Consider the following 22,650-nt stretch of genomic DNA (forward strand, 5'->3'; position numbering starts at 1 on the left):
GTGGTGTTGAGGAGGTTTTCGGGAGCAACACGTAGGGATAAACAGTCGGTATAGATGAAAACAGTGCATGAGGGCGTGTTATTTCGAAGGTAAAGGAATAGACGATGTAGAGCAATTGCTTTCGCATCATACGAGCTTGTAAGAGGGCTAATCTGGAAGTGTTGGGCTGGTACTATAACGTCCGCAGCACTGAACACGACGAATGCTGCACCAGCAGATGCCATGGTGAAGTAACCGTCCTTTTATGCGTGTAACCCTAGACATGTTAAGAGTCGTTAAGCCGTTTGGGAGTCAGTTCGGTTTTTCAGGATTCCCAAACCAAGAGCAGGATGTCAGCATGTCCAGTCTAGAGAGTGGTCCTCCTCCGCTAGAGAAACACGTGTATTGGGCAAACCAACCGGCCGTTTAAGGTGATATAAATTGAAAATACGCGGTTCAATGGCAAAATAGATGGACAAGGGAAGTGAATTGGCCAATACCTTCAGCGCTGCTGTACGATTGGTTGTGTAAGCGCCAGTCAGTACAAAGAGCGGAGAGTGCATAAAGGCGTAAATCCTCGCCTTATGCTGATGATGCTGCAGGTCACCCCACCATGCCCGGGCTGCATAAGTGATGGGTGGCAGAATAATGCGGTGGTAGAGGAGCCCGAGGCGGTTTTTGTCTAAAAACGCAAATGCTTTGTCTGCAGTACACATATTTTCAATTCGGCCACGCGGGTGATTCGCGTGGGCAACGAATGTAAAGTGCCCGTCAAAGACGACGTCTAGTAGCCTAAATTTTGTGACCTGCTAGAATGTTGTGCCTGATTGTCAGCTTCAGCTTGATTGTCGGCTTCCGCTGCGCTCCCCGCTCTTCCCTAGAAATCAGGAGGGAAATACATTCAGTGGGGTTCAGTTGCGACTTAGCCGTGCGTTTCCATTTTGATACTCGCTCAATAGTTTCATTGGCAAGATGCTCGATGGCCTGCCGCGTCTTACCCTTCACTACATATCTTCAGCGTAAGATTGCAGGTGCATATCCGGTGATAGAGAAAGGCACAGTAGGTGGTGGATCACAATATTCCATAGTACGGAACTGAGTGGCGAGCCTTGCGGACTGTCTCTAACGGTTTGCTCCCGCACACACCCATCATGGCCATTGTAATGAACCACCCTGTGGTTTAAATTAAGTGGAGCAGGCTTCAAATGTCCTAAGGGCACCCGTGTGTTCGCAAGAAGTGCAGCAAATACGGGTTCCAGGTGGAATCAAATGCCCCCTTCAAATTCATAGATATAAGGAGGACCAATGATTTTACTTTGGTCTTGCTTAAAGCCGTATTGGTTCCCTTGTAGCAGGCCCGACTCGTGTTGAAAGAAGTAGAGGCGTTCATTGAGCATATGCGCTCTAGAAGCTTGCCAGTAAAGGACGAAATACAAATGGTGCTGTATGATGAACGATCATCTGGAGGCCGGCTTGGCTTTAGCAAAAACGTCACCCTCGCCTCATTCCATACTTACATAAAATGACCAAGACAGAGGCACGAATTGGACAAGGTAAAAAGAAATGAAGAATTTCGTTTCACCAGGAGGGTCCAGGAGCCGAAGTTCGAGCAGCCGATTGAGGGTTAGCGCAGCCGATCGAAGTTCATGACAGGTGAAAGCATGGTCTAGAGATGTTTCAATGTACGCAACTTGTACAACCAGTTTTCGCAAAGCACGATGAGCGAGAGTATCATGTCGGTGGTCGTCAGCCGACAGAAGAGTTCGAAATAGCAGGGCTGCAGATTCCAAGATTTAGGAGGTAGTTACATTGTCCTGAGAGTGGGGGGAGGAAACAGAAAAGCAGAACTGAACTTTTGAAGCGAAATTTTGAAAGGGACGCCAAATATGTACTTCTGAGATGTTGTGGTGAATTCGTTCCTAACAACCGCATTCTCGGCTTCCTCAGTGTGGCGCCTCTACCGATCTAGCGATTTGTAATAGCAGAATATGAGGTGTGCACGGGCTAGCAGATAACGACACGCTTGATACTTGTGGCTTAAGGATCTCACGGACTACCATTCCCTCGCCAGGTCATCCGACCAGCATGCATTGCCCTTGTGGTGTTAAGGAAAACTTTCGAACCTCTTCCGGAGTCGGGCACTTTTTTTCATAAAATGTGTTGACGGTGTCTTCCAACTTCTTTGGAGTGGCGATTGTGTTGAAAGGCTATGTTTTAAACCAAGCTTCTGGGTAAGCTCATCGTCCAGACGCGACTCAGAAGCTGTTGTCTGCCGCTTTCGTCGCGCAAAAGCAGCCTCTTCTATGCCCAAGACAACGTAACGGTTGTCCGAAAGTGTCGGAGTGGCCCGAGCGTCCCCGAAAACCCTTGAAGACCAGGCCGTTTGACTCGCCAAACTGACGTCTATCCACGTGTGCGAATATTCGGTGGGAAAAGTCGGACGAGACTCGGGAATTTATAAAATTTTAAGTTGGCGAGAATGAAACTGCGATGACTGCTGTCCTCTTGCATTCAATACATCACCCACCAAAGGGGGTTTCTAGCATTACAATCACCAGCAATGAAGACATTGTCAGCGTTGTTGCTCTCCAAGCGCAACCAACACAAGAAAGACTGTAGTCTAGATCCAAAGATGACGCAGCCTACACTCCTGTAAAAAGTATTGAGAGGTTAGGCACGTTTAAATTTAGGGCGGTGACAAAAGGTGACACGTGAATGGGAAACAGGTCCAAAAATATATTTTGGGAAACACTTATGCAACGCGGTGTTTGGGCATGGTGAAATTTAAACCACCGAGGTGGAATTACTGGCACAGTCCCACACGTCACATAGGGGTCGCAAACCACCGTGAGTTCAATAGTTCTGGCTTCCTTATAAGAGACGAAATGTTCAGTTGCAGAGCGAGTGTGGTCAAATTTGTCTTGAAGAAAACGTAGTGATGCTATTTGTGAGGTGAATCAAAGTTGAGCCAGAATGAAAGTTGAGCCAGCGTGCAGAGTGTCTTCGTAAATGGTTTTGGTGCGAAGTCTTGCAACACTAGCTGTCAAGACCTGGCAGCACGGTGCATTAAAAGGGTGTTTGAAACAGTAGTTTCCCGCGGCACGACACTCCCGGCAGACCATGGTATTCCTATTTTCTAGGTTGCGACAATGTGCTGTGTGTGCCTCTGCGCAATTCGGACAGCTCACATGATCATTTAGGCAACGGGTTGCTCCATGGCCGTAACAGCAACATTTCTAGCTGGCTGAAACGTAGAAATTTGCCTTAATGGTACAGGATGTCCAGCGTATCAAGAGTCGGTCCTGGTCTTTGAGTACATTGTATACGGATGGTGAGACCTCAGTTATGTGCACGTTGTTGCCAGCACGAGCGCTGAAGTACGTCCGATGACGGAAGCCTTCCTCAGGAATGTCCATGTTGTGTCGCGCGTTTATGTTAGCCCGCAAGATTCCAGGAACAACGCTGGGGTCAACGTCAGAAAAGTCTTGAGTTGCAGAAGCCGACGTGCAGGACGGGTTACGCTGAGTGCAGTTTTAATTTGCACATTTGAAGGAATCGCCCTATAGATTATCGATCGACTCGCGGACAGCAGAGACAACAGTGAGAACCGAACGAGATGGAATGAACTTCACCTGTTTAACCCTATCCGCGAGGGGTCGTTACCGAATGTTTATTTCAGAAATGTTATGGTGTCAGTACCCGGATTTGCTGAAGAACGAATTGGTGTCAGGAAAAGGACATGGTTGGGGTTGTTTGCATAGGACATGTACGGCTATGCACCATAAGAGCCAGAACCTTGAGGTGCAGTGGGAGCGGAGTGTGGAGCAGTGAAGTGGGCAGAGGTAGCCTGTGTAGGGCGGCCAGGGCCCTGCTGGATGTCCACAAACCTTGGGTGGCTGGCCTGAGGTGCCGTCCTTCCATCAGGAGCGGAATACGAATCTTGGTGGAGCCTAACTTCGGACACGTGCTTGCGTAGTTCTTCAATGCACCCTTCCGTTCGAACAAAGTCAGTCTGCAAACGAACAACAGTGGCTTGCATAGAAAAAACCAAGCCAATCACATTAGCTTGCAAAATGAACGGCACCTTGTAATAATTGTCTGAGAGACAACTCAATATCTCCTTCCATATTTGCGCGGTGTCCCGAGACTCTGCAGCCATCAACGCTTCATTTGTCGGCGGTAGGTGGTGTTGTGAGCTACCCGGGGTATCTTCCACGTCGTCTTGATGCGGATCATGAGGGAGATTGTCCGTGGTTATGAGGGAATGATCTGAGCTATGACGGCTGAGTCCTTCTGCTGGTGTCTCGTTACTTTCCTCAGCGTGAGCAGAAGTTCGGGATATCGTCCTTCTTGCTCGATTGATGAAATCCGTCAATGGCTAACTGTATAGGGGTCGCGGGGTAGCCGACGATATTGCAGTGAAGGGCTGCTGGGAACCGGCGATTTCCGTCATTATAAGCCAACACCTGCCAATCTACACTACCAGTCAGTCACTCGCTTGACAGCAGATGTTCATATTCTTGATGCGATAGTCGGAGAAAACAGAGAACCGGTGTAATAACAAGGAAAGGTCTTATCGGCAGGCAGCTAAAAATTTGTGACTTTCTTTGTAGTTGCCCCGGGCGAAGTCCGCGACAAAAAATTAAGGCCAGTGTCTCGGAAATCGAAGAAGGAATTGATTACAAGCCGAAACAAACTAAAATAAAACAGTCATCATCATTACTACTACTGTATTCGAACGCCTTTTTGCGCCTACTGTAGGACAAAGGCTTCTTCGAAATATCTCTGTCCACGTCGGTGCAGTGCTGAATTAGTCTACCCTTCCCCTCAAATTTCCTTTTCCCTCACCAGCACACCGTCGACGCTATTAGGTTCAGCCAATGACACGACAGAGGGATTAGCCACGAAAACCAAGTATATACGGTCTAATCACACGAAATTAAATCTACTTTTAATTTTTCCGTAGTTCCGTCACTGTTGCAGCTCCGCTTGAATTACGACGGAGAGTGCCGTGCGACCGAGTTCAAAATCAGAATCAAAGATATGCGATGTCTTTCCAGAGAATAGTCATGTAAAAAATGCTCAGCTTGGCTCTAGGGTCAAGCTGCAGATCCGAACTCACAATCGCCAAAAAAGAAAAATCTTCAAATAATTGCCCACATTATGAAAGTTACTTAGAGAAGAGCAGCAAAGAAAGAAGCAACCGTAAGAATCATTCAGCCGCTTATTATGAGCGGATATTTCAAAGCCTCCTGTACCACAAATTTACCCGCCCCGAAGAAAAGAAAAGACACACCATCCCCAGAACAGCATATAAAGCAGTCTACAACCTAAAATTTTGACTGTGAGATGAATTGCTAACCGGTGGACGAACAAGGTCACAGATTGGACACCCAGAGACGGCTCTAGAAGAAGGCCTTTACCTCAATGGAAAGGAGAAACAACAACTCTCGGAGGCAAAGAATGAACTCTAAAAGCGCAGGAAGAGAGCGGTGAATATCAGTAGTAGAGGCCTCCGTCCTACAGCCGACCTAAGTAGGATATTGATGATTATGACACTGAATATGCGTGTCTTCTCTTCAGAACGCTTTTGAAGACATCAGAGAAACCGTTCTCTTAGCACCAAGGAAGGAGCTGGGAAAAGAACATCGGAACGAGCCATCCTGTAGAAGATAGGCTACCCATCTGAAAAAAAAACGACTGCGGGGCCTGATACACGTGTTATCCGATCCGGAGACTCTGCATAACAACTCTGCTCTACCACATCCTGTATTCAAATCCACACAAGGGCAGGCGTTATGGCGGATCAAGTTCATTTGAGGAAAGTTCCAAAATCATAAGACCACAGTATAGAGCCACACTTTCGAAGTTGACTAAGTACGCTATCTTTATGGCTTCATGGCCCTTACACGTACGAGAAAAAAGAAACGGAGGTTGGAGAAATCCTCTCTGTAATCCGCCAAGTGGAACTATCTAATACAAGCGTAAGCATCGTTAGAGCACTCAAAGGGCATTTGACTGTTTTTCCGTGGGCAAAATACCTAAACTCTTCGCCAAGATACTTTCTTTCACAATTAAGAAAGTTGATAACACCACCTGTACACCCGGACAAAAGGATATAAAGAAGTGAACGAGGCACCGACCAAGCAGAACACAAACTCACATACCTTGCTCCTTGCCACCACGGCTCTAAGAAAAAACGCTCGAAACGTCTCTTCATCCTACGCCTAGTAACACGATGTTTCAGATTGCTTGAAGGAGGCGGAAGAATAGCAAAATGTGGGGACTATAAGCCAACACAAGTATTTGCAAATCTATGAGGGTGAAGATTTCCAAGGGAACAGCTCCCATTCCTTCCAAGACTGGTAAAACATCCACCCTCTACTACGACGCTTTGCCTGTCAAAGGGTATTACCAAGGTTGAACAACTCAAACATCACCTATTCCACTTTTAATGACACATGGACAAGAGGCTTGACGAGATTTTTACCTCAATATCGCGTGAGTCTTTGACGGGGCAAGGAAAAAATCTTCCGCATCGGGCGCCCGTGACATCAGTCTCTACCTATGAACTCCCAACCACATATTTACCCCCTTTCCCTAAACCCCAACTATTTCTTCCGTAACAAAGATCTTTACCTTTTATCTTTCTAAACGGCAAAAAGCATGACTCCGGCTTAGATATTTTAGCATAAACACTTTTAAACACTGCCACTGGCGCTTTCCTGCTGACACTGACCAACGACCCGCAGCCGGAAATTTTCACGCTCACATCTTAAGCCACACAAGCGCAGAGGGCCTTTGTCTCCTGGCCCACGCGAATAAATACCCTCGCTGCTAGTCTTTCTTTTTTCGTTGACCTTCAGTGCTCGTGAAGCATAGATCGTAACTACACCAACAAAGTTCAAAAATGCTACCAGGGAGTAGAAGTAACGCTAAGGCGCCTTTCATCTTACACTGGCTCTAAATAGGCTTCCGAAGGTCGCCATTCCCATTGCGCAATCGCTAGTGTACCGCCACACGACAACGTATACCAAATATTACCCCTTTGCGCAAACAAGGGGCCGCACACACACACACACACACACACACACACATAAAGATCCTTTTTTTCATTCCTTATTAACCTACCGATCCTCGTTGCCGTACTGTTGCGCTGTGACATGCGGCAGAATGCTCTGGCACAGCCTTCATTATGCATGATGCACTTAGTATGGTACCGCTTTTGGTGGGACCCTTTAAATTCCGTAGCCAGTCAGCATGCCCGCCTCTGCGGGAAACGCGGGTGTGGTCCGAGAGAGTGGTGCCCCGGCACCAGCGGTTGAGATTGTCTTAGCAGGGACGAATGGCGATCGTCGTCCTCCATCACACGAGGTTAGCTGAGTTTGCAGATACTGTCCGCCGTTTGCAAGTATGCATAACGCTGAAAAATACGAAGAATCCCTCCAGACGAAAACGCCGGTACACGCATTACGGCGGAAAGCATCTGCATGCACGGTCGACAAGAAGCCCACTCCGCGGTGTATGCGCGATACGGCTTACACCGGAGCCGCTAAGTTTTCACGGCCCTCCAGAGGTGGACTATTGCTGAAAATCAGTTTATAAATGCTTGAGCGGAGGTGAGAGTGCGGCGAGAGATCACGCTGGTTATATTCGTCGGCTCAGCTTCGTAAAGCGGTTACTGTCGCACCCAACAACTGCAGTGATGCTAAGCTTTTCATGCGCCGCGACTGCGCCGCGTGCAGAAAGGCTTGCGGGCCCCTAGTTGTCGGTGGAAATCTTCACTTGCGGTCGCAAGCCGGAGTGTTGTGTTTGGGACTTGCTACGTGGCCTTAAAACGCTCGTTTCCGCAATTCTTTCATTGACGTGCCGGAGCGTGCACGGATGACGTGAGAAATACGGTCGAACGGTGGATCAATGTAGGCGGACCGCCCGCCGGCACCGCTAGGAAATAGCGGCTGTAGTGGCTATAGACGGAGCTTGGCCGTCGACTGCTAAAAAATCCCGCAGTCTTCACAAAGTGAATTATCATGAGTGGAGCGAAGCTCCAATGCTTATCGGTAAAACCGTAAAAAATTCGCCCACACATAATATAAAGACTCGCCGCAATTCAGCCCCGTTGCGAGCTCTCCGCGCCGCTGCCTTCGCTTCCAAGGTGTTCGTGATGAGACGCGCGCGCCCCCGAGTATGCAACGGAGCAGCGGAGAAGGAGTACAGGTGTGCGGCGCGACGATGATGATGATAATAATTGATGATGATTGCTATTGGTTTCCCCTTTGTAGCGGGATGATGACATGTGATAGCACCAAAAAGGACTAATATACCTATGTGTTACACTCTTCGTTTAATACTAGCGCTGTTCAGGGCAGGGACAAAAAGCTTATCAGGCACAAATACTTTTTTTCCGTTACAGGTGGTAACTGTCCTAGGCAATATTCCACTCTCTGCTTTTCGCTCACCAGCATTCTAATCTTCTTTTCGTCCCCTCGACACCTTGAAGTTAACTTCCCATGTGCTACACTTAAACCCTATGACTTCTGGAAGGCGAATATTTGTTTCATGTAGACTTGGATGGATGCCCTCACTTTATAACACTATGTGCTGCATAGATTCTGTTTCTTTTCCGCAGACCACGCATACCCCATCATTTTGTGAATACTTCCCCACAAAGCTCTTAGTTTGCAAGCAACCTGCTCCAACCTCAAAAAGCAAAGCAATGCCCTGGCAATTATTGTAAAAATTTTCCTTATTGATGATCAATTTCTCAGACCTGTACATTCTAATGACGTTTTAGCTTCCATTTTTCTCCTCCATTTATTCGTTTCAAATTGCCTGGCCTCTTTTTTGGTTACCTTGGTTATTTTGGATTATTCACTATTTCCGTATTTAATCGTTAGCCTTCCAATCTTCCTTAGCCACTGTGTGTCCACGCTTTTCAATTATAGGTACCAAAAAAACTTCGACGTCCACCTTCGTTGATCCATTGCTTTCAACCTCATCTCAAAGCATATTTTATTCTGTGCTTCTCTAACTTCAAAGGACGCCCAGCCCATGTCTCCCTGTACTGCTTCGTTAGTTGTTTTTCCATGCGCGCTTAAGGCCAAACGTCCTACCCTTCTCTGTTTCACTTTAAGGCCTGATAGAACGTCTGATTTTAAGCAGAGTACAGCATTCGCAAAAGTGCGACCCGTAACCCTTACTTCTTTCCACATTCCTCTTACTACTTCATATTTGTTATACCCCACAGAGCTGTATGCTTCATTATAGCTCCGTTTCGCTTTCCCTAAACCTTAAGTTGCCCCTCGTGAGTTCTTATGTAGTTACCCCCTTTGTTTATCCGCACTGCCAAATATTTATATTCCTTCACTCTAGATAATTCCCCTTGCTGGATAGACATTACGTCAGTGGTAGCGTCATTGAAAACCATTATTCGTGATTTTTCTTCACTAAAATATAACCCGAGCTCGGTGGCTGCGTGGCCGCTAATATGTATTAGCCGTTGCATATCGGTCTGGTTATCAGCTAAAAGAATATTGTGATATGCGTATAACATTCCCGGAACATGCTGTTGTATTACTTCGCCTTGCAGCATATGGGTTAGGCTAAATCCTACTCGACTTTCTTCCAGTTTCTTTTCTAACCCTGCCATGTAAAGCATGAACAGTATTGGGCTCAAAGGGCATCCCTGTTTCAGCCCCAGATGGATGTTGAGCTGCTGGGCGTATGTCTGTCCTTCCCATGTAAGGTGCACTGTATTGTCTTTATAGATTGCCATAAGGAGCTGTATTAACTCGTCATCTAATCTCTGGAGTTTCAGCATTCTCCACAGCCGTTCTCTGTTTAGGTTGTCATATGCTCCTTTGATGTCCAAGAACGTAATCAATGATGGTATATTCTTTGCTTTCGCAATTTCAATGCATTCTGTTTTCACGAAAAAATTGTCATCCAGTCGCCTCTCTTGTCTAAATCCATTCTGGAGTTCCCAAGTATTTCATTTTCTCCCATCCATGCTTGAATGTCTGATTTTATCGCCTGTATTACGAATCGATACACCACTGAGGTTACTATGAGGGGTCTCTATGAAACAATACTGGCTTTGTCTCCTCTGCTTTTATATAATAAATTTATCCTACTTTAAAGCCAGTCCTGTGGTATTTTTTTTTGTTTCGATCACCTTATCTTTTGCCCTCATAAACACTTCCGTACTTTTAGATCCAAGCAGGTTTATCAGTTGCATTGGTATTCCGTACGGGCCCACTGCTGTCTAGGCGGAAACCTTTTGCTCTGCTTTTTCCAATGAAGGTTGCTCAAGCTCAGTTCGCTTTTCGCAGTCTTCTGTGGCACTGATGTTTTTGGTGAAGAATTCCCTACCACTATTGCCCTAAGCTTCTCACTAATCACTCGATGAATATGCGCCAACGCGTTCTCTCCAAAATGTTTCCCCTCCTCATCAATCAAGAATTTTGGATCTATATCGGTTTTGGAGCTTAGATTTTTACATAGTTCCAAAATTTATTGAATGCGCTTTTGTCCTTCTTCCGTATTTCTGCTATCCATTGTTCGTTTTTCTGCTTGATCTTTGCCTGCACAATTTTTTGCACTTCTGGTTTTTTCCCACGATAGATATGCCATTTCTCCTTCACTATCTCTGGTTTCATACCAGTTCTCGACACCTTTCTTCGCTGGTCAATAGCCTCTTTTATTTCGTTCATGCACCAGCTTCTCAGCTTTCTCTTCCCTTTCCATCGGTTTCGGTGCTTTGCTTATTCATCTTACCCTTAATGAACGCAATCATTTCGTCGTAATCAAAATTTTTGTCTGGGTATTTATGGATTTCATCTTCCAATCTATCAGTGATGATCTTTACCCGTTCATTGTTCAAATTAGTTCCACCTATTGCAGCTATTTCTAAATTTGTCTGGGTTGCGCCTCCAAAGTGCAAGCTAAGCCGCTTGTGGTCGCTTCCTAAGCTGTAGGTTCAATTTTCATCTCTCCTCGTTTCCCGCAACCTTTCGTATGCTGTGTCGGATACTAAAGTGTAGTCAATGCTGGACTGTCTCTACTCGCTTTCCATCGTTATTTGTCTGTCACACTTGCTCTCCGTATTTACTATTACAAGCCGGTTTTCCTGACATAGATCTATCACTAGGAAACCGTTGTGGTCTGTGTATCCATCCAAACCTTCTATATGGGCATTCATATCTCCAACTATGATTATTTCACCCGAATCTTTGAACTCGTTTATACCTCTTCTCAAACAGTTTACTGTTTCCTCATTTTCCTCCCTAGCATTACTTCCGGTCCACAGGTACACCACTCCTAACCATGTAGTTTTCCCCTCTATGGTGCCTCTAACCCATGGATTCTCTTTACAGCTTTCATGCACTCTCTGCCAGTCTTCTCGCTTGTTTAATGACTATGCCAACACCTCCCCATTTCTTCATTCCTGTCGTCCTGTTGTAACCTTCGCAGACATAATTGTTATGACAGGTGGGGCTTCTAGCTCTCAGAGGTGAGTCTCGGCTAAAGCGTACACGTCTTTGCCTTACCGTTCAAGTTGGTTTAGAATTTCCAACCACTTATAAGGTTTCCTGCCTCACTGAATATATCTAGCGAATAGAATATTTATTGCATATCTTTATCGCTTTCCGCTTACGGGGTCAATTTTTTTTTACCAAATTGTTCGCTCCATTGTTTCCACTTAAATCGCTTCCGTCAACGTTCTCAGTAACATCTGCAGGTTCTCCGTTTAGCTGTAGGCCTGGCTGCCTCTGAGCGTTAGGTGTGCATGTATCCCTTGCTTCCCCTTTGTCTCCTAGTTTGCCTTTTTTAGCTGCGCGGGGAACTCTAAAAAAGGTAAAGCTCTCCCACCTAAGCGCCACCCCACCTTGTTTCCTAACCTGGGGCTGAAGTGAATCCCGTCCCACGGAAAAGCTTTCCAATGTACAATGCAGTCCACTACCTTGTTCACGTCTATAACTTCAAATCCAAAATCCCTGCAGCGTCTCACGATCTCGCTTTAGCAGCGAGTTCTGCCCGTTCGGTGTGCACGCCCTTCTCAATCACCTGCGGCACGGTGCAGACTGCAATGATAACATTTGGGGCCGTCGCCCGCAGGTCCTTTACCCCCTTCGCTATCTCCTGGGCAAGTTTTACGTCCTCTCCCATTAGAACAAGGGTATGCCTTGCGGCAATCACCACAAGATTTCTAGCTTTACTAGACAAGGCCAGCAGCCCCTTCACTCTAGTCATCACCGTCTACAACGTTTTACCGGGGAAACACACCACCTTCACACGCTCATCCCCCTTTACCATTTCCACTATGGCAGCGCTGCCCCTCTTCATGTTAGAGTCTCCCGCAATGATTACCCCGCTATCATCTGCCACGTGCTGCTCTTTACGGTGCAGAATCTCTCGCTGCCGCTCGCAGCGTTCCAATGCACGGACAGCTTAGTAGTTAGCTTACGAAGCAGCGTAATTAGTCGTCGAAGGAACAATAATTGGAATGGCACAGCTCTCCCCAAAGCTGACGAAATCCTCGCAGGGGACACATTAAGTAACTGTAGCCTTTTTTTCTCAAAAATAGATAGCATTAATTGTACACATTGCATGATTTAAAAAGTAAACAATAGCATATTCACATTATACGAAACATTAAAATGAAAGAATAAGTTTGTTTGTTGAACATTATTATGTAAAAAGGTGATGACGGCATTGTTCTTTGTGTGGACAGGAAGGTAGCTTGCATCATTGTCAAATACGATACTGCCTCCATGAAGCAGTATTCTTTGGCGAATTTATTCGAATTGGAACACACCTTAACATGGCGGACGGTCTGCGAAAACAGCAACGAAGCCGTCTAAAGGGTAAACTGGAACGCGTCCTCTGACGGCAATGAGGACGAGCAGGAAGCACGAACGCGGCCATCGGGTCAGAAGTCTTCGCCGGCTGGTATTCTGCACCTCTTTTCTTCAGTTTTTACGATGGCGACGATGACGTTTTCCGTTTGTATTCTTTTATCGCAAGAAAAAGTGTGACAGTCTTATTTGAGGAGATATTCGTCCGCAATCTTGGTCTTTTTCAAGCACAAAAGTTTTGACGTGTTTTACAATTGCAGTGTACTGGCGTTTTTGTTCTCTGCATTAGTTCGAACTGCCAGTAATTTTAACAGGCATTGTTTAGCTTTGCTGTTCCATATGACGAGCGTGTTCACTATCTACGAAATTCTTATCTCCTCGGTGTTTGTCGTGTTTGTCCGGTAATCATCCTCCTTTCAGACAACCCGAGGCCACAAGGTTAAAAGCGTAAATCTTGCAATGGGATGCGTACACTGCCTATAGCGCTTGATCTGGGGCCCACCTTTAGCGCACATTTGTGTCATATCCTTGTGATGTCAGCACATTAACTGAAGTTTTCGTTTTTCAGCGGATACGACTAAGACGACTGAGTATGACGAGACGGTCCGTGATGGCTGCCTCAGGTGCTGTGAGTACATTTAGGAGCGTTCACCTTCTTTTTGCAAAAGCAGCCGCTTTATTTAGGCCGGGACCTTTAATGACCCTTTGCTGCCAATCTATTTAGTAACTACTGTGATCTTCCCGAATAGAAAAATGTTCCGACTGGTAGATAAAAATCTAGCACAAATGGGTGCATTATGTTGATCGGCTTAATGGGCTGTTTAGCGGTTGAGAAAGAGGTCAGTGGTTCCCTGCCAAAGACCGACTAGCGTGCTTTCGGTGTTAAGCTAAAACACACGATTGAGAGCATGAACCACACTGTATACTATCCAACTTCTTTTAAACTCAAATGAAGACCTACGTTCCATCGTAAATATGTTGTGATTCCGCGGATTGTTGGCGCTAGTCGCAGGCACTTTGTGCAGAAACATTTGTTAGAGGCTCGTGCAGATTAGAAAGAACAATTCTTATTCGATGGTCTGCATTCTGCGTTTTATTACTTATAGTAAGCAGCAGCGCTCTACAATTTCAATTTTATTTTAATTTATTTCGAACCAAAATATACATGTACTTGCGTGGACGAGGCGTGGCAAAAGGAGACCTGTCCGTCTCCTGACGAAGCCTCTGCCCCAGGAGTGCACATCGAAATCACTGCACGCAATCAAAGAAAACGGAGCAGTGCAAACCTCTGCACTAGAACAGCAAACGAATACATCCAGCATATAATACAGTGACTCCAACACGAATTGAAGACTGGCTAGTTGGTACATAACGGGGTTATAAAACAACGCGGGAAGGGGATGGCAGAAAGGCCACACAGACAGGGCGCCCTGCCTGTGTACGCTTTCTCTAGTTCCGTTTGCCGCACTGTTTTAAATCTCAGATGTAATGACGACAGAACACACAAGCACCCTTGGAAGAGTATACAAAAAAGCTGTTGATTAGATTCGCATATGGAAACTCATCACACGTCTAGATAATGGATTGTTACAAGTATGTGTTTATATAAGATAAACCGTTGACATTGGTGAGGTGTTACCTACAAATAAAACCGAAAGAAAGTCAGTTAAGGCAGAGTATATCTAGCATAAGTAGTTTTTATTTCCTTGTGCATTTCTAGTTAGTTTTACCATTATGAGCTTCACCAATTATATAAGGATGCCTGTTACGGAACGGTACAATTTCATTTGCATAGTTTGTCTACCATAGTTTGTCCCGGGATTATGTCCAACTAGGCGCTTCATACGTAAATAATTTAGTAACTTTCATTGAAATGTTTGATAAAGAAGTGTGCAAAGTGTTTTTATTTTGTGATAAACAAACTTTGCTATGGAAATATAAAGTTTAGAATCGAAATATAATTTTAGAATCTCAAAAATGAAACTTTCTATTTTAGATATCAGGCATGCGAATCGTAAAGCTTTCCTTTGAAAATACTGGAGGCGGTCAGAGTCAGTTTCATTGCCTATTCCCGATACTAAATGGCAATACACAAGGCGTAAATACATAGGTGAAAAATACAATTTTTTCTTCAACAACATTGGTGTGACCTCTCTGAGACAATACATCAGATATGAAACATGAGTCGTTGCTTGTGTACAATTAATGCTATCAACAGGAAAGCGCTCAACAGGAAAGCGCTTTAAACCGAGCCGATCTCAGCCCTGATTTTGAGAAGAAAAATGCCACGTGTGAGAAGAATAGAGCTCTGGTATGTTCCTCGGACTGCTTTCTGTTTTTCATTCTCTTTAGCGAAGGAAATAAACCCGCCGCGTAGAAATGTTAACTTCGAAGCATCCAGAACCGCGTTAGCCCTCCGCCCAGTAGTTAAAAGCCAGCTCCGGAAACAGAATAAGCAAGTCGTGTTCTCGAGGATTTCCGAGCCGATCTCAGCCCCACTTTTGGGAAGAAAAAATGCCACGTGTGAGAAGAATAGAGCTCTGGTATGTTCCTTGGGTTGCTTTCTGTTTTTCATTCTCTTGAGCGAGAAAATCACCTCGCCGCTTAGAAATGTTAACTTCGAAGCATCCAGAACCGCGTTAGCCCCTCGCCGAGTAGTTAGAAAATAAAGCCGTTCCACTCAATATGAAAGCTGTCGTAAATGCAGAGCAGTGATTCGCCAAAACAGCCTGTGGCACCGTTATCCACTTACTGCTACTACCCATCACGCTCTTCGCCTCCCTGTCTCACTTCTCTCTTGATGAATTGAACGGAGGTTTGTCCAAAGCAGTTCAAATTTCCCGCCTTCGCAGTGCTTGCGCGCCTCCTGCCTGGAAAGAACAGCGCAAGCGGTTCTCGCACGTGCCGGCGCCTTACTGGGCAGTCCACAACGCGTTGTTTTTGGCGGTCCCATCTCCCCGCGAGGGGGACTCGAGTAAATGCGTCGCATAGGAGGTGGGTGTATTGCGTTAACGCTTAGTGTTTGGGGAGTTGGTGGTACTGAATGCGTTGTATCAGCATCTTCTTGACGTAGTTTGAATGAGTCAAGGATATAAGGCGCGTTCGTAGCCTCCCAATCTGTGTCGGCTTTGTGGCTCATTGGGTAGAGCACCATGTACATTGCTTTTCGCCCGCAGGGTCGGTGGATCGAAACCAGGCCCCGAATAGTATTTTTTTAGATAGTGTTGGGAGGGGTGCGGACAATGACGGTGCGGACTACGACGGACGTCAACGCGGTGACATCGTGAGTTACTGAAATGCTCTGCATTTAAAAGCCAGCTCCGGAAACAAAATAAGCCAGTCGTGTTATCGAGTTTTCCCGAGCCGATCTCAGCCCCTGCTTTTGGTAACAAAAAATGCCACGTGTGAGACGAATAGAGCTGTGGTATGTTCCTCTGGCTGCTTTTTGTATTTTTTTCATTTTCTTAAGCGAGGGAAATACCCCGCCGCGTAGAAATGTTAACTTCGAAGCATCCAGAACCGCGTTAGCCCCCCGCCCAGTAGTTAAAAGCCAGCTCCGGAAACAGAATAAGCAAGTCGTGTTCTCGAGGTTTCCCGAGCCGATCTCAGCCTCGTTTTTGGGGAAAAAATGCCACGTGTGAGAACAATAGAGCTCTGGTATATTCCTCAGGCTGCTTTCTGTTTTTTCATTCTTTTTAGCGAGGGAAATAACCCCGCCGCATAGAAATGTTAACTTCGAAGCATCAAGAACCACGTTAGCCCCCCTCCCAGTAGTTAAAAGCCAGCTCGAGAAACAGAATAAGCAGTCGTGTTCTCGAGGTTTTCTGAGCCGATGTGAGCCCCACTTTTGGGAAGAAAAATGCCACGTGTGAGAAGATTAGAGCTCTGGTATGTTCCTTGGGCTGCTTTCTGTTTTTTCATTCTCATTAGCGAGGGAAATAACCCTGCCGCGTACAAATGTTAACTTCGAAGTATCAAGAACCGCGTTAGCCCCCCCCCCCAGTAGTTAAAAGCCAGCTCGAGAAACAGAATAAGCAGTCGTGTTCTGGAGGTGTTCTGAGCCGATCTGAGCCCCACTTTTGGGAAGAAAAATGCCACGTGTGAGAACAATAGAGCTGTGGTATGTTCCTCAGGCTGATTTCTGTTTTTTCATTCTTTTTAGCGAGGGAAATAACCCCGCCGCGTAGAAATGTTAACTTCGAAGCATCAAGAACCGCGTTAGCTCACCTCCCAGTAGTTAAAAGCGAGCTCGAAAACAGAATGAGCAGTCGCGTTCTCTAGGTTTTCTGAGCCGATCTGAGCCCCACTTTTGGGAAGAAAAATGCCACGTGTGAGAAGATTAGAACTCTGGTATGTTCCTCGGGCTGCTTTCGGTTTTTTCATTCTTTCTAGCGAGGGAAATAACCCCGCCGCGTAGAAATGTTAACTTCGAAGCATCAAGAACCGCGTTAGCCCCCGTCCCAGTAGTTAAAAGCCAGCTCCGAAAACAGAGTAAGCAATATGGTGTTCTCGAAGTTTCCCGAGTTGATCTCAGCGCCGCTTTTACGAAGAAAAATGCCACGTGTGAGAAGAATAGAGCTCTGGTATGTTCCTCGGATTGCTTTCTGTTTTTCATTCTCTTTACCGAGGCAAATAACCCCGCCGCGTAGAAATGTTAACTTCGAAGCATCCAGAACCGCCTTAGCCCCCCACCCAGTAGTTAAAAGCCTGCTCCAAAAACAGAATGACCCAGTCATGTTCTCGAGGTTTGCCGAGGCAATCTCATCCCCGCTTTTGGGAAGAAAAATGCCACGTGTGAGAAGAATAGAGCTCTGGTATGTTCCTCGGGCTGCTTTCTGTTATTTCATTCTCTTTAGCGGGGGAAATAACCCCGCCGCGTAGAAATATTAGCTTTGAAACATTCAGAACCGCGTTAACCCCTCGCCCTGTAGTAAAAGCCAGCCCCGGAAACAGAATAAGCCAGTCGTGTTCTCGAGGTTTCCCGAGCCGATCTTACCCCCGCTTTTGGGAATAAAAATGCCACGTGTGAGAATAATAGAGCTCTGGTATGTTCCTCGGGCTGCTTTCTATTTTTTCAATCTCTTTAGCGAGGGAAATAACCCCGCCGCGTAGAAATGTTAACTTCGAAGCATGCATAACCGCGTTAGCACCCCACCCAGTAGTTAAAAGCCTGCTGCAAAAACAGAATAAGAAAGTCGTGTTCTCGTGGTTTCCCGAGCCGATCTCAGCCCCGCTTTTTGGAAGAAAAATGCCACGTGTGAGAAGAATAGAGCTCTGGTATGTCCCTCAGGCTGCTTTCTATTTTTTCAATCTCTTCAGGGAGGGAAATAACCCCACTGCGTAGAAATGTTAACTTCGAAGCATGCAGAACCGTGTTAGCCCCCCGCACAGTAGTTAAAAGCCAGCTCCGGAAACAAAATAAGCCAGTCGTGTTCTCGAGGTTTCCCGAGCCGATCTCAGCCCCGCTTTTGGGAAGCAAAATGCCGCTTGTGAGAAGAATAAAGCTCTGGTATGTTCCACGGGCTGCTTTCTGTTTTTCATTCCTTTCAGCGAGGGAAATAACCCCGCCGCATAGAAATAATTAATCCGAAGCATCCAGAACTGCGTTAGCTACCGGCACAGTAGTTAAAAGCTAGCTCCAAAAACAGAATAAGCATTCGTGTTCTCGGGGTTTCCCGAGCCGATCTCAGCCCCGCTTTTGGGAAGAAAAATGCCATGTGTGAGAAATAGAGCTCTGGTATGTTCCTCGGGCTGCTTTGTATTTTTTCAATCTCTTTAGCGAGGCCAATAACCCCGCCACGTAGAAAAGTTACCTTCGAAGCATCTACAACCGCGTTAGCTACCAGCACAGTAGTTAAAAGCCAGCTCCAAAAACAGAATGAGCATTCGTCTTCTCGAGGTTTCCCGAGCCGATCTCAGCCCCGCTTTTGGGAAGAAAGATGACACGTGTGAGAAATAGAGCTCTGGTAAGTTCCTCGGGCTTCTTTGTATTTTTTCAATCTCTTTTGCGAGGCAAATAACCCCGCCGCATAGAAATGTTAACTTCGAAGCATGCAGAACCGCGTTAACCCATCGCCCAGTAGTTAAAATCCAGCTCCGGAAACAGAATAAGCCAGTCGTGTTCTCGAGGTTTCCCGAGCCGATCTCAGCCCCGCTTTTAGGAAGAGAAATGCCACGTGCGAGAAGAATAGAGCTCTAGTATGTTCTTTGGGCTGCTTTCTATTTTTTCAATCTCTTTAGCGAGGAAAATAACCCCGCCTCGTAGAAATAATAACTTCGAATCATGCAAAACCGCGTTAGCCCCCCGCCCAGTAGTTAAAAGCCAGCTCCGAAAACAGAATAAGCCAGTCGTGTTCTCGAGGTTTCTCGAGCCGATCTCAGCCCCGCTTTTGGGAAGCAAAATGCCACGTGTGAGAAGAATAGAGCTCTGGTATGTTCCTCGGGCTGCTTTCTATTTTTTCAATCTCTTTAGCGAGGGAAATAACCCCGCTGCGTAGAAATGTTTAATTTCGAAGCATGCAGAACCGCGTTAGCACCTCACCCAGTAGTTAAAAGCCTGCTCCGAAAACAGAATAAGAAAGTCGTGTTCTCGAGGTTTCCCGAGCCGATCTCAGCCCCGCTTTTTGGAAGAAAAATGCCTCGTGTGAGAAGAAGAGAGAACTGGTATGTTCCCCGGCCTGCTTTCTATTTTTTCATTCTATTTTGTGAATAAATAACCCCGCCATGTAGAAATCTTAAATTCGAAGCATGCAGAACCGCGTTAGCCCCCGCCCAGTAGTCAAAAGAAATCTGAAACAAAAAAACCCAGTCATGTTCTCGAGGTTTCCCGAGCCGATCTCAGCGCCGCTTTAGCGAAGAAATATGCTACTTGTGAGAATAGAGCTCTGGTATGTTGCTCGGGCTGCTTTCTATTTTTTCAATCGCTGTTGCGAGGGAAATAACCCAGACGCATAGAAATGTTAACTTCGAAGCATGCAGAACCCCGTTACCCCCCCCCCCCCAGTAGTTAAAAGCCAGCTCCGAAAACACAATAAGACAGTCGTGTTCTCGAGGTTTCCCGAGCCGATCTCAGCCCCGCTTTTGGGAAGAAAAATGGCACGTGTGAGAACAATAGAGCTCTGGTATGTTACTCGGGCTGCTTTCTATTTTTTCAATCTCTTCAGCGAGGTAAATAACCCCGCCGCGTAGAAATGTTAACTTCGAAGCATGCAGAACCGCGTTAGCACCCCACCCAGTAGTTAAAAGCCTGCTCCGAAAACAGAATAAGAAAGTCGTGTTCTCGAGGTTTCCCGAGCCGATCTCAGCCCCGCTTTTTGGAAGAAAAATGCCACGTGTGAGAAGAATAGAGCTCTGGTATGTCCCTCGGGCTGCTTTCTATTTTTTCAATCTCTTCAGTGAGGGAAATAACCCCACTGCGTAGAAATGTTAACTTCGAAGCATGCAGAACCGCGTTAGCCCCCCGCACAGTAGTAAAAGCCAGCTCCGGTAACAAAATAAACCAGTCGTGTTCTCGATGTTTCCCGAGCCGATCTCGGCCCCCTTTTGGGAAGAAAAATGCCAAGTGTGAGAAAAATAGAGATCTGGTATGTTCCACGGGCTGCTTTGTTTTTTTAAATGCATAGCATTTTAGTAACTCGCAATGTCACGCGGCGTTGGCGTGCGCTGTCGTAGTCCGCATGCGCGCCTTGTCGTAGTCCGCATGCGCGCCCTGTCGTAGTCCGCAGGCGCGCCTTGTCGTAGTCCGCAGCCAGGAAGAAATAACAGTTTCCGGCGCCCGGTTTCGAACCCATGACGCCGCGGGCGGAACGCAAGGTGCCCGGCGCACAACCGACCGAGCCACGAAACCGACACAGATTTCGATGCACCGAACGCGCCTTATATCCTTCATTCATTTCTCGTTTGTTTCGAAAGCGCCACAAGTTGTCCCGCGCTTCCAAAAGATGGACACACGGGTCCCGCGATCAAGAGATACGACTTGCCGGCGCACCCCCTCGAATATGCTGTGCATTTGATCGTGCCCCTCGCGAGGGGGATGTCTTTATTCAAACGGGAGACCGATGGTCCAAACAGGGGGCGGGAAAGGGGAGAAGGTAGTTAAAGCACTGGGGCAATATGCACAACTTCTTCACGCCGATCAGGGTTCAGCTCTTTTTTCTTTTTCTTTAGCGAGGCAAATAACCCCGACACGTAGAAATGTTACCTTCGAAGCATCTACAACCGCGTTAGCTACCAGCACAGAAGTTAAAAGCCAGCTCCAAAAACAGAACAAGCATTCGTCTTCTCGAGGTTTCCCGAGCCGATCTCAGCCCCGCTTTTGGGAAGAAAGATGCCACGTGTGAGAAATAGAGCTCTGGTATGTTCCTCGGGCTGCTTTGTATTTTTTCAATCTCTTTAGCTAAGCAAATAACCCGGCCGCATAGAAATGTTAACTTCGAAGCAAGCAGAACTGTGTTAGCCCATCGCCCAGTAGTTAAAATCCAGCTACGGAAACCGAATAAGCCAGTCGTGTTCTCGAGGTTTCCCGAGCCGATCTCAGCACCGCTTTTGAGAAGGAATATGCCACGTGTGAGAAGAATAGATCTCTGGTATATTCCTCTGGTTAGTTTTTATTTTTTCAGTGTCTTTATCGAGGGAAATGACCCCGCCGCGTAGAAATGTTACTTCGAAGCATGAATAACCGCGTTAGCCCCCCACCAATAATTAAAAGCCAGCTCCGGAAACAGAATAAGCCAGTGGTGTTCTCGAGGTTTCCCGAGCCAATCGCAGCCCAGCTTTTTGGAAGAAAAATGCCACGTGTGAGAAGAATAGAGCTCTGGTATGTTCCTCTGGTTTGTTTCTATTTTTTCATTCTCTTTAGCGAGGGAAATAACCCCGCTGCATAGAAATGTTACTTCGAAGCATGAATAACCGCGTTAGCACCCCACCAATATTTAAAAGCCAGCTCCGGAAACAGAATAAGCCAGTGGTGTTCTCGAGGTTTTCCGAGCCGATCGCAGCCCCGCTTTTTGGAAGAAAAATGCCACGTGTGAGAAGAATAGAGCTCTGGTATGTTCCTCGGGCTGCTTTCTATTTTTTCAATCTCTTTATCGAGCGAAATAACCCTGCCGTGTAGAAATATTAACTTCGAAGCATGCAGAACCGCGTTAGCACCCCACCCAGTAGTTAAAAGCCTGCTCCGGAAACAGAATAGGCAAGTCGTGTTTACGGGGTTTCTTTGAGATGAACTCAGCCCCGCATTTAGGAAGAAAAATGCCACGTGTGAGAAGAATAGAGCTCTGGTATAGTCCTCGGGCTGCTTTCTATTTTGTCAATCTCTTTAGCGAGGGAAATAACCCCCCCGCGTAGCAATGTTAACTTAGTCATGTATAACCGCGTTAGCCCCCTGCCCAATAGTTAAAAGCCAGCTCCGGAAACAGAATACCCCGGTCGTGTTCTCGAGGCTTCCCTAGGCGATATCAGCCCCGCTTTTAGGAAGAAAATGCCACGTGTGAGAAGAATAGATCTCTGGTATGTTCTTCGGGCTGCTTTCTAATTTGTCATTCTCCTTCGCCAGGGAAATATTCCCCCCGCGTAGAAATGTTAACTTCGAAGCATGCAGAACTGCGTTAGCCCCCCGCCCAGTAGTTAAAAGCCAGCTCCAGGAACAGAATAAGCCAGTCGCGTTCTCGAGGTTTCCCGAGCCGGTCTCGGCTCCGCTTTTGTGAAGCAAAATGCCACGTGTGAGAAGAATAGAGCTCTGGTATGTTCCTCGGGCTGCTTTCTGTTTTTTCATTGTCTTTAGCGAGGGAAAAAACCCCACCGCATAGAAATGTTA

Source organism: Haemaphysalis longicornis, unplaced genomic scaffold, assembly GCF_048455015.1.
Source record: "Haemaphysalis longicornis isolate Haplotype H1 unplaced genomic scaffold, Haemaphysalis longicornis Haplotype H1 scaffold_12, whole genome shotgun sequence".
Taxonomy (NCBI): Eukaryota; Metazoa; Arthropoda; class Arachnida; order Ixodida; family Ixodidae; genus Haemaphysalis; species Haemaphysalis longicornis.